The sequence below is a fragment of the Manihot esculenta genome, chromosome 17, assembly GCF_001659605.2.
Source record: "Manihot esculenta cultivar AM560-2 chromosome 17, M.esculenta_v8, whole genome shotgun sequence".
Classification (NCBI taxonomy): domain Eukaryota; kingdom Viridiplantae; phylum Streptophyta; class Magnoliopsida; order Malpighiales; family Euphorbiaceae; genus Manihot; species Manihot esculenta.
Genome location: NC_035177.2, coordinates 4749399 through 4761092, shown reverse-complemented (window position 1 = coordinate 4761092; position 11694 = coordinate 4749399).

Sequence of the window (11694 nt, the reverse complement as noted above, 5' to 3'; positions counted from 1 at the left end):
CCCGAGTCTCCCAAGTGCACTCTTCTAGGTTGTGGTGGTTCCACAAAACTTTCACCATTGGTATCTCCTTGTTTCTCAGCTTTCTGATCTGGGTGTCTAGGATCCGCACTGGCTGCTCTATATAGGTGAGATCACTTAAGATTTCCACCTCAGGTTCACTAAGAACCTTCTCTGGATCTGACACAAACTTTCTCAACATAGAAACATGGAATACCGGGTGAATTCGTTCCATAGAAGCCGGTAAATCTAGCTTATACGATACAGGCCCGATCTTCTGCAAGATCTCAAAGGGACCAATGTACCGTGGGGCCAGTTTACCCTTCTTTCCAAACCGAACCACTCCCTTCATCGGAGACACCTTAAGCAATACCATATCCCCCTCCTGGAACTCTATCTGCTTCCTACGGATGTCTGCATAGCTTTTCTGTCTGCTTACAGCTGTTCTGATCCTCTCTCTGATGATAGGCACTAACTTGCTGGTTATCTCAACTAACTCTGGCCCTGCAAGAGTTTTCTCTCCTACTTCTTCCCAGCAAACAGGTGTTCGGCACTTCCTCCCATACAAAGCTTCATAAGGGGCCATCCCTAGGCTAGCATGATGGCTGTTGTTGTAGGCAAACTCCACCAGAGGTAGATGCTGCCTCCAAGAACCGCCAAAGTCTAACACACACATTCTCAGCATATCTTCAATGGTCTGGATGGTCCTCTCTGACTGACCGTCTGTCTGTGGATGGAAAGCAGTGCTGAAATCCAACCTTGTGCCCATTTCATTTTGCAGACTCCGCCAAAACCTGGAGGTGAACTGAGGTCCTCGATCTGATACGATCGACACTGGAACTCCATGCAATCTTACTACCTCATCTACATACACCTGCGCCAACTTGTCCACAGAGTAGTTACTCCTGACTGGAATGAAGTGAGCAGATTTAGTGAGTCTATCCACAATCACCCAGATGGAGTCTAGTCTGTTAGACGTCGCCGGTAAGCCCACTACAAAATCCATCGCTATGTTCTCCCATTTCCATTCTGGGATCGGCAGTGGGTTAAGCATTCCAGCCGGCTTCTGGTGCTCTAACTTCACCCTTTGACATGTCTCGCAGGCTGACACGAACTGTGCCACTTCTCTCTTCATTGCTGGCCACCAATACACCCTTCTCAGATCTTGATACATCTTGGTGGCTCCCGGGTGAATGCTATACCGCGTATTATGAGCTTCCCTCATAATGTCTGCCTTCAAACTGCTATCATCTGGTACACATAACCTCTTACCATGTCGAAGAATCCCCTCACCGTCAAATCTGAACTCTGCACTGTTGCCCGACTGAACAGTCCTGGCAATCTTCACTAACTCGGGGTCTTCGTGCTGTTTCAGAGCCACTTGCTCTAGAAACACTGGTGTCACTCTCATCTGTGCGATCAAGGCACCTGTACCAGATAACTGCAACTGTAACCCTTCTTCCACGAGCTTATAGAAATCCTTCACCACCGGTCTTCTCTCTACTGCTATGTGGGATAAACTGCCAAGTGACTTTCGGCTTAAGGCATCAGCTACAACATTAGCCTTGCCCGGATGATATTGGATCTTGCAATCGTAATCACTGAGCAATTCTACCCACCGTCTCTGCCTCAAGTTTAACTCTCTCTGACTTAAGATGTGCTGCAGGCTCTTATGATCCGTATAGATCTCACATTTTACCCCATAGAGGTAATGCCTCCACATCTTCAGTGCAAAGATAACAGCTGCCATCTCCAGATCGTGTGTCGGGTAATTCAGCTCGTGCTTCTTCAGCTGTCTAGAAGCATAAGCTATCACTTTGTCATTCTGCATCAACACACAACCTAATCCCACTCGGGATGCATCACAGAACACTGTGAAATCTTCATCACTGATCGGCAGAGCTAACACCGGTGCTGAAGTTAACCGTCTCTTCAACTCTGTAAAACTCTCCTCACATTCCTCTGACCACACAAACTTCTGATTCTTTCTGGTCAGTCTGGTCATAGGAGCAGCTATCTTCGCGAAGTCCTGAACAAACCGCCGATAGTAGCCTGCCAAACCCAGAAAACTCTTGATCTCGGTCACTGTAGTGGGTGTAGGCCAGTTGGCTACTGCCTCTACCTTCTTGGGATCTACTGCTATACCGTCCTCTGATACAACATGTCCCAAAAAGGAAATGCTCCTTAGCCAGAACTCGCACTTGGAGAACTTGGCATATAAGCCATGCTCTCTCAAGGTTTGCAGCACTATCCGCAGATGCTGGGCATGGTCCTCTGCATTTCTGGAGTACACCAAGATATCATCAATAAAGACGATCACAAAACGATCCAAGTACTCCCTGAAAACCCTGTTCATGAGATCCATGAATGCTGCAGGGGCGTTAGTCAACCCGAACGGCATCACAAGGAACTCATAATGCCCATATCTGGTTCTGAAAGCAGTCTTGGATACATCTCCTTCCCTGATCTTCAACTGGTGGTATCCGGATCTCAGATCTATTTTAGAAAAACAACCTGCTCCTGCCAGCTGGTCGAATAGATCGTCGATCCTGGGTAAAGGATACTTGTTTTTGATAGTGACTTTGTTCAACTGTCTGTAGTCGACACAAAGTCTCAGAGGTCCATCCTTCTTTCTGACAAACAATACTGGAGCACCCCAGGGTGAGGTACTCGAACGGATGAAACCCTTAGCTACCAAATCCTGTAACTGTTCTTTCAACTCTCGCAACTCTGCTGGTGCCATCCTGTAGGGAGGAATAGAGATCGGTCTAGCATTGGGCATCAACTCAATCTCGAACTCTATTTCCCTATCTGGTGGTAGCCCTGGAAGCTCTTCAGGAAACAAATCTAGGAAGTCTCTGACAATTGGTACTGAGGATGGTTCCCTAACCTGACTGTCTAGCTCTCTCACATAAGCTAGGAACCCCTGACACCCCTTCCTTAACATTCTACGAGCCTGGAGGGCTGATATCAAACCCCTAGGTGTCCCTCTCCTGTCTCCTCTGAAGACACACTCTGACCCATCCTGGTCTCTAACACTGACTACTTTGTCTCTACAGTTCAGGGTAGCATCATACGTAGATAACCAGTCCATCCCTAGAATGACATCAAAATCTGTCAACTCTAGAACCACCAGGTCAGCTGGAAGGTATCTACCCTTTATGCACACTGGACTGAACCAACAGACTGACTCTGCCAAAGATGGATCACATTTGGGTCCACTGACCCATAGAGGACACTCTAACTCAGACACCATCAGACCCAACCTCTCTACAGCTCTAGAAGAAATGAAAGAGTGAGAAGCACCGGGGTCCATTAAAGCATACACCTCTGAACACCCAATGATGAGATTACCTGACACCACCGTGTTCGACGTGTCTGCCTCCTGCTGAGTCAGGGTGAAAATCCGTGCTGGGGCTGACGGACCTGCACCTCGGGAACCCATCCCTGATGAAGAGGCTGCCCCTCTTCCTCTTCCTCTGCCACTGCTTGGTGGAATGGCTGAAGCTACTGGCTGTACTACACTGCCCGCACTCATCTGCTGGGATGGTGCAACCAAAGTCGCCTGAGGACATTCCCGTGCATAATGTCCCTCCTGCCCACATCTATAGCAGGCTGTGGATCCCAACTGACAAGCTCCTCTATGCTGTTTGCCACACCTCTTGCACACTGGAAAATCTGCACCAGAACTGGAGCCACTACTCATTCCCAGACCCGACTTAAGCCTGTTCCAAAACTTGCCTCTCTTTCCTCTGAATTTCTCCCATCTCTTTTTACTTGCACTTACTGTACCCTGTGAGGAGGAACCTGGTTTAACACCAGAAGACTGTGCCTTAACTACACCTTGACTTATGGCACTGGCCTCCATCTTTCTAGCAGCATCCACAATAGAGTGGAAACTTTCCTTCTCCGCATGAAGAATCAAAGAGAAATACCTGGGATGAAGCCTTGTGGCATATCTCTTTGCCTTCTTCTGATCTGTATCATATGCCTGACCGACATATGGCAACAATTCCAGGAACTTATCTGTATATTCATCAACGCTCATCTCCTCCGTCTGTCGCAACTGTTCAAACTCCACAACTTTTAGTTCCCTGGAACTGTCAGGAAAAGCCCATCCAGCAAATTCGTTGGTGAACTCTTCCCATGTCATACTCTCAAGTCTCGGGTCCACATAGTTCTTGAACCATTCTCTAGCTTTCTTACACTTTAAAGTGAACCCTGCCATCTCAATGGCTCTACCATCATCTGCTCCCAACTCACTTGTTATCATTCTGACTGCACTGAGATACTCAAAGGGATCATCTCCTGTATTGAATTTCGGAGCATCCAACTTTAAGTACTCGGTCATCTTCACCTTACTTCCCCCTGAAGAACTGGGTTGCTGTGCTTCCACAACAGGGGCTACTGGTTCAGGAGGTGGTGGTGGAGGAACTGGTTCCCTAACTACAGGCTGTACTGGACTTGGATGAACAGGTGGGGGTGGATACATGTGATATGGTGGATAAAAGGAAGGATAGGGCATATATGGCATGTAGGGTGGATATGGGGCAAAGCTGGAGTAATCCGACGTGCCTCCCATCGGATACTCTGGGCCCTGTGGAAAGGGTGGATAGCCAAACCCCGAGGCCTGCATGCCTCCCTGGGACTCCCCCATACCTTCTTCTGACCTTCCTACACCCATGCTTACATCTCTACTCTGATCCTCTTCCATCACACCTCTTTCTTCTACTGACTTCCCCCCTCTGCTTACTCCTCTCCTGCTCTCGTCAGAAGACCTTCTCGGGTCTCGTGACGTTCCTTCCCTGCTTGACCTGTGAGATCTTGCCCTTGGCAAGGCAGGTGGACGAACAGCTGTACCCTCACTTACAGGTGGGACTCCAGTCAATCTCGCGGATCGACGAGTTCCTCGCATCTTCACTCTCTGGGAAACAACAAATCACATAACATATCAGCAACACATCAAAAACACATCGGCATATAACGACAGGACGGACATCCTATCCTAGTGGACATGTGTGCCTATGATGCTTGACCTGATAAACCTCTCTATGAGCCCAACTCTCTCTCTATAGGTCCGACCATGTGAACCTAAGGCTCTGATACCAATCTGTAACAGCCCGGAAACCGAACTGCCACCGGCACTAGGATCCAGATCGACTTAAGGTCGCCGGGACCCGTAGTAAGCCTGCTATCCTGTCTGTCTACCTGTAAAATCCCATACATGATCATACATTTTCTGTAAAAGCATAAAACTTGTCTTTATTCCAAGGCTTAACCTGTGCATGCACTCTCTCTGTGCTCTACCAATCCCTACTAGAGCTCCTCATGGCTCTAGGCGGATCAATCTCATAATGTTAAGCCTGGTTTTGCTCATAAACATACAACAATAAAGAAACATACATAAACTGATCATGTGACTCCACAAAGGGATTACAATTCTTATAGTCAAGCACCATTCTATACACTATACATAAACCTTATCTCTTTACATTTACATGTCCACACTAGCTATTACAAGACTCTGAACTCTTCCTGTACCCTGCTGAGTTCTCTCTGACCTCTGAACCTGCACAACTGAAGTTAGGGGAGAGGGATGAGCTACGATAGCCCAGTGAGTAGAATAGGCAAATACAGGTGATAAAACATGCTCTCATGGAATGCAACACATAATCACATAACCTCGGCCGGACGGATCAAAACTCCCTCTATCTCATCTGGGGTACCTAAGTACCATGTGCCTGGTCCCCGTAGGGCTGTTCCAGGTCTTTATATATGTGCCTGGTCCCCGTAGGGCTGTTCCAGGTCTTTCCTCTGAGGGCTAATGAATCCTCACGAAGTCCGTGCCGTCTCACATAAGCAATGTACAAGGAGCCATGCCAAGTACAAGGATAAATGCAATGCATCATCTTTGTGTACACTAATGCACTCACCCTAGAGTATATTCATGATGCATGAAGCATGATAAAATATTCAGTTGTCAGATTAAAACATTAAGTTAAGTTCCACTCACCTGGTTATCTCTGAACTGACTCTGCAGGTTCTGACACTGGACTCACTGCTGACCTCCCTGATTCCTCTGGTCCGTACCTACACAGGTGGACTCAAATGAGGGACTAAACTCACTCAAGAACATCTCTAAGAAACTCCCCAAAACCCCTCTAAACAAACCTCAAACCATCACATAAAACATGCAAAAGGAAGCTGGACAGGGCACTTTCGGCGGCAGGTTCGGCGGCCGAAACCCCACTCCAGAGACGAAACTCATGCATGTTCGGCGGCACCTTCGGCAGCCGAAGGTCTCGTCCAGAGACGAAACTCACACACTTTCGGCGGCCGAACTCCCTCTTTCGGCGGCCGAAAGTCCCTTTCTAAACCGAAAGCCTAGCTTTCGGGGGCAACCTTTGGCAGCCGAACTGCCTCCACAAAGGGTTCGGCGGCCGAACCTGCCTTCGGCGGCCGAACCTGGTTTTGCCCGAAGGACAGAACCCTGCTCTGTTTCATGCAAACTTTGCCCAAAAACCTACAAACATGCATATCAACTACTCCCAACTAGCATATACACATATATATGCACAAAGGGGTCTAAAACTAGCCTAAAACCCCAAACAAACATAGCACATAACACTTCAACATGCTGGAACACCACAAATCACCAAAAACCTCACCTAAACCTCAACATGCATACTACCCATACAAACTTCATAAAACCTTTCAAAAGCATCAAAGAAGCTCAGGATCTTCACTTACCTCTTCAAGAACTTGAGGATGAAGAATCCTAACGTGGAGATATGAAGAAAAGCTCTTCCAAAGCTCCAAGCTTCAAAACTTGGTTCTTTTGCTCAAAACCTTCATAAATCACCAAAACTCTTAAAACTCTTGAAAGATTTGATGAAAATCATGGAAAACAGGAAAGTCAACGTAGGAGAGGCTGAAACTCACCTCTGGCTGCAAGTGGAGGAGAAATAACCTCCTTCCACCGACCCTTGGCCCTTTTATAGGTGGCTGGCCAGACCACCTTCGGCAGCCGAACGTGAAGCCGCAACCATGCAATGTTCGGCGGCCGAAAGTGACCTTCGGCGGCCGAACCTTTGCATTTCTCCCTTGTTGCTTTTCTTTCAAAACTCAAGTCTTTTAACCCTTCAAAACATGAAAACCAGTGAAAATGCCTTGAAAAACATATGCATTACCCTTCTCGAGGGTGCCGACACCCGAGATTCCACCGGACTATAGGAATTCCGATGCCGGACTCGAGCCGGGTATTACATCGGTCATCTTAACCTTGCTCCCACTGGCTGAGCTAGGTCTAGGTGGCTGAGCAACTGGGGCTGCTGGTTCTGCAAGTGGTGGAGGTGGTGCAACATTTTCTGAGGTAGGGTTTTCTGGATTTGGATAGTAGGGTGGAGGTGGATACATTGGGTACTGAGAGTATGGTGGGTAGTAAGGTGGATATGGCATCTGTGTGGGATAAGGGGTGAAGCTAGGGTAATCCGATGTACCTCCCATTGAATACCCAGGATGTTGTGAGAAATGTGGGTAGTGAGGTGGCTGAACAAATCCCGAGGCCTGAGTGCCTCCTTGGGACTCTCCCATACCTTCCTCTGACATGCTAACTCCCAGACTGCCATCCCTCCTCTGTTCTACATCCATATCATCCCCCATGCCCTCAGACATTCCTCCCTGAACTGTTCCTCTGACTGATCTGCTTCTACCCAGATCCAAAGACCTTCTAGGGTCTCTTGCTGCTCTTTCTCTGTTAGACCTACTAGACATCGCCCTAGGCAATGCTGGAGGACGGGCGCTCATGCCCTCATCCTCAGGTGGTACTCCAGTCAATCTTGCTGATCGACGAGTTCCTCTCATCCTGTTTTCTGAAAAGCAGTGCACAACACATAAACATTAGCATCATATGGTTCATGTGGGCACACATGAACCCGCATCACATACATCACATATCATAGCATATCATTAATGCACATGCTTATTATCATGGCATTTCACATCATCATGCAAGACAGGACTCCACATCCTATCCTAGTGGACATGATCTTTTCCTATTGTGCTTGACCTTCTATAACGTCTATGAGCCCGACACTCTAGGTCCGACCATATGAACCTAGGGCTCTGATACCATTCTGTAACGACCCGAAAATCAGACCGCTACCGGCGCTAGGATCCAGATCGACTTAAGGCCGCCGGGACCCGTAGCAAGCCTGACATATAACCTGTAAACCTGTATAATCCCATACATGATCAACAACATACATAAAAATTAAAACTTTTCTTTCCTTATACATCAACCAAACTCAACCTGATCATAAGCATAAACATAACTTTGACCCCTCCGTGGGATCTCATCTGTGCCCCCAATGGGTGACATCCATCTGTTGAGTTGGTTTACATAAATGACATAAAATAACCAAGATCATGTATAAAAAGGGATACAACATTCTATGGTCAAGCACACACTAATCATCCATAAACCTCATTACATGACTATACTGTACTTTTACATTACAATTTGATCATGTCCATTGCTAGCTATTACATAAACAGAATGTAACAGCCCGGAAACCGGTACCCTTCCATAACGGCTCCAAACTGTTCGGCACTAGGATCCAGATCGGCTTAAGGCCGCCTAGACCCGTAGTAAGCCTCCTATGAACTTTGTGTACCTGTGTACTCCCATACATGATCAGCCATTATCTGTTAAAACTTAAAACTTTTCTTTCTGCCAAGGCTTACCCTGTACACATTCTATCTCTATACTGTAAAAACCTGCCAGAGCTCTCATTGCTGTTGCTTAAGGCAGTACAAGCTCATACTATGTTAAGCCTGGCTTTGCATACATTAAACATAAAACATTTACATAAAATCCCGACACCCGATTTTCCACCGAACTACAGGAATGCCAATGCCGGACTCTAGCCGGGTATTACACAGAACTTCTTTACTCTAACCGGACTCCTGCTCTATACTGCACCTGCAAGCCTGGGGGTAAAGGGAGAGGGGTGAGCTAAAAGCCCAGTGAGCTGAACTAAAAAAAACATATTAACACTATGCTTAAATGAAATGCATCATAACACAGACAATTCACATAAGGGTTGGGTGAACTTGTCACCAATTAGTCCAAGCTAACATGGTGCCAGGCCGTAGCATGGGGTCCTGGTCTTCCTGTCATACATACATTTCTTACCATTTCTCCAGGGCCTCCTCTGGGCTCTTGGTCTTTGAGTCCACAATCGTGCCAGGCCGTAGAATGGGGTCCTGGTCTTCCTGTCATGGACTAATTGGATCATCCAACATTCACCCACATCAACAACACATGATGCAATGCGGCATATTCGTGAAACTAATGCAATCACCCTATTGCATAATCATGATGCATGAAACATGATAAAACATTTAATTTAAAAGATTAAGTTTAGTTCCACTCACCTCTGGCTAACTCTGACAACACCGAAGCAGCTGAACTCACTGCTGGGGTCCTCGGTTCCTCGGGTCCAAACCTACACAGGTGGACTCAAATGAGGGACCAAACATGCTAGAACATAACTCTAAACTACTCCCTAAAAACCCCCCTAAAACATCATGAAAACATCACATAAAAACATGCAAGAAATGGCTGAACAGGGCACTTTCTGCGGCAGGTTCGGCGGCCGAAAGTCCCTCCAGAGCCGAAAGTCAGGCAGGTTCGGCGGCACCTTCGGCGGCCGAAACTCCCAGACAGAGACGAAACTCATGCATGTTCGGCGGCACTTTCGGCGGCCGAAACTGCCCGACAGAGACGAAAGTCTCCCTTTCGGGGGCAAGCTTCGGCAGCCAAAAGGCTGCCTTCCCAGCCATGTTCGGCGGCCAAAAGTCCTTCGGCTGCCGAACCTGGTTTCTGCCAAAGGGCAGAAACTTGGCTCCCAATGCACATTTCGCCTTCCAAACTTATCAAACATGCATCAAACCTATTCTACAACACACAAACACAAGCATACATGTTCCTAGGGGTCTCAAACCATCATAAACCCCATCTACAACACATCAAGCAACTCACATTGTTCAAGAACACACATTTATACCCATAAACATGACCATAACCTAAACATGCATTCTAACCCATAGATCTTGCATAAAACTTATTTAAAACACATAAGAAGCTTAAGATCGGCTCTTACCTCTTGAAGATCGAGAGGGAGATGACCTAAACTTGGAGATCCACGAAAATGAGCTCCTGAGTTCCCAAAGCTCCAAAACTTTGCTCAAAAGCTTAAATCTTCAAAACCAAGTTAAAACAAGTGAAAATCTTGAAAGATTTAGAGGAAGAACATCAAAAATGGGTGAGGGACGGCGGAGAGCTCACCTTGGCCGAAAATGGGGAAAAGCTCGCCCGTTTTCGGCTAAGGGACCCTTTTATAGTGGCTGGCCAGACCACGTTCGAGGGCCGAATGTGCCTCCGCATGCATGTCATGTTCGGCGGCCGAACTTGAGGTTCGGCGGCCGAACCTGGACTTCCCTCACTTATGCTTTCGGGGGCCTAAAGCACACCCGAAACGCATGCATGTTCGGCGGCCGAGCTTGAGTTTCGGCGGCCGAACCTGAGTTTTCCTCAAATGCTATTTTCGTGCAAAAACTCATTTTCTTCCATGCTTAAAACATAAAACACATTTAAAACCTTTCATAGAAACATGATTTTACCCTACTAGAGGCTTCCGACACCCGAGATTCCACCGGACGGTAGGAATTCCGGTACCGGAGTCTAGCCGGGTATTACAAATATCTTGTAGAGCAAACAGAGAAAGAGTGTCAAGGGACCCTAGAAGGTCTTTTGACGCTAGCAGAAGGGGGACAGATAGAGGAGGAAGTTCTTCAGATGTGAGGGAGGTTACGGAAGAGGATCAGAGGAGGGATGGGAATCTGGATGTTAGCATGGAGGAAGAGGGGACAGGGGAGTCTCAGGGAGGCGTTCAGGCCTCGGGGTATGGTTTTCCACCCCATTATCCACCCTTCCCACAGGGTTTAGGGTATCCGATGGGAGGCACATCGGATTATTCCAGCTTTAACCCCTACCCTACCTACATGCCTTATCCACCTTTCTATCCACCTTACACACAGTACCCAGCTTATCCACCCTCACCCTTCTATCCAAACCCGGCAAACCCCACCTCGGGGAATGCTGCACCCCCACCTCCACCACCTACAGAACCAGCAGCCCCAGTTACTCAACCTCCCAGACCTAGCTCAGCCGGTGGGAGCAAAGTAAAGATGACAGATTACCTCAAGCTGGATGCTCCCAAGTACAAGTCAGGGGATGACCCCTTTGAGTATCTGAGAGTAGTGAAGACAATAACTGATGAGCTAGGGGCAAATGACAGCAGGGCCATTCAGATGGCAGGGTTCACTTTAAAGTGCAAGAAGGCACGGGAATGGTTCAAGTGTTATGTGGACCCGAGACTAGACGGCATGACATGGGAGGAATTTGCGAATGAGTTCGCTGGATGGGCTTTTCCAGACAGTTCCAGAGAACTGAAAATGATTGAGTTTGAGCAACTGAGGCAGACAGAGCACATGAGTGTGGAGGAGTTCACGGATAAATTCTTAGAGCTATTGCCTTTTTCAGGGCAAGCTCTAGATTCAGATACGAAGAAAGCCAAGAGGTATGTTATGAAGCTGCATTCCAGGTACTCCTCGTTGATTCAGTCAGATGAG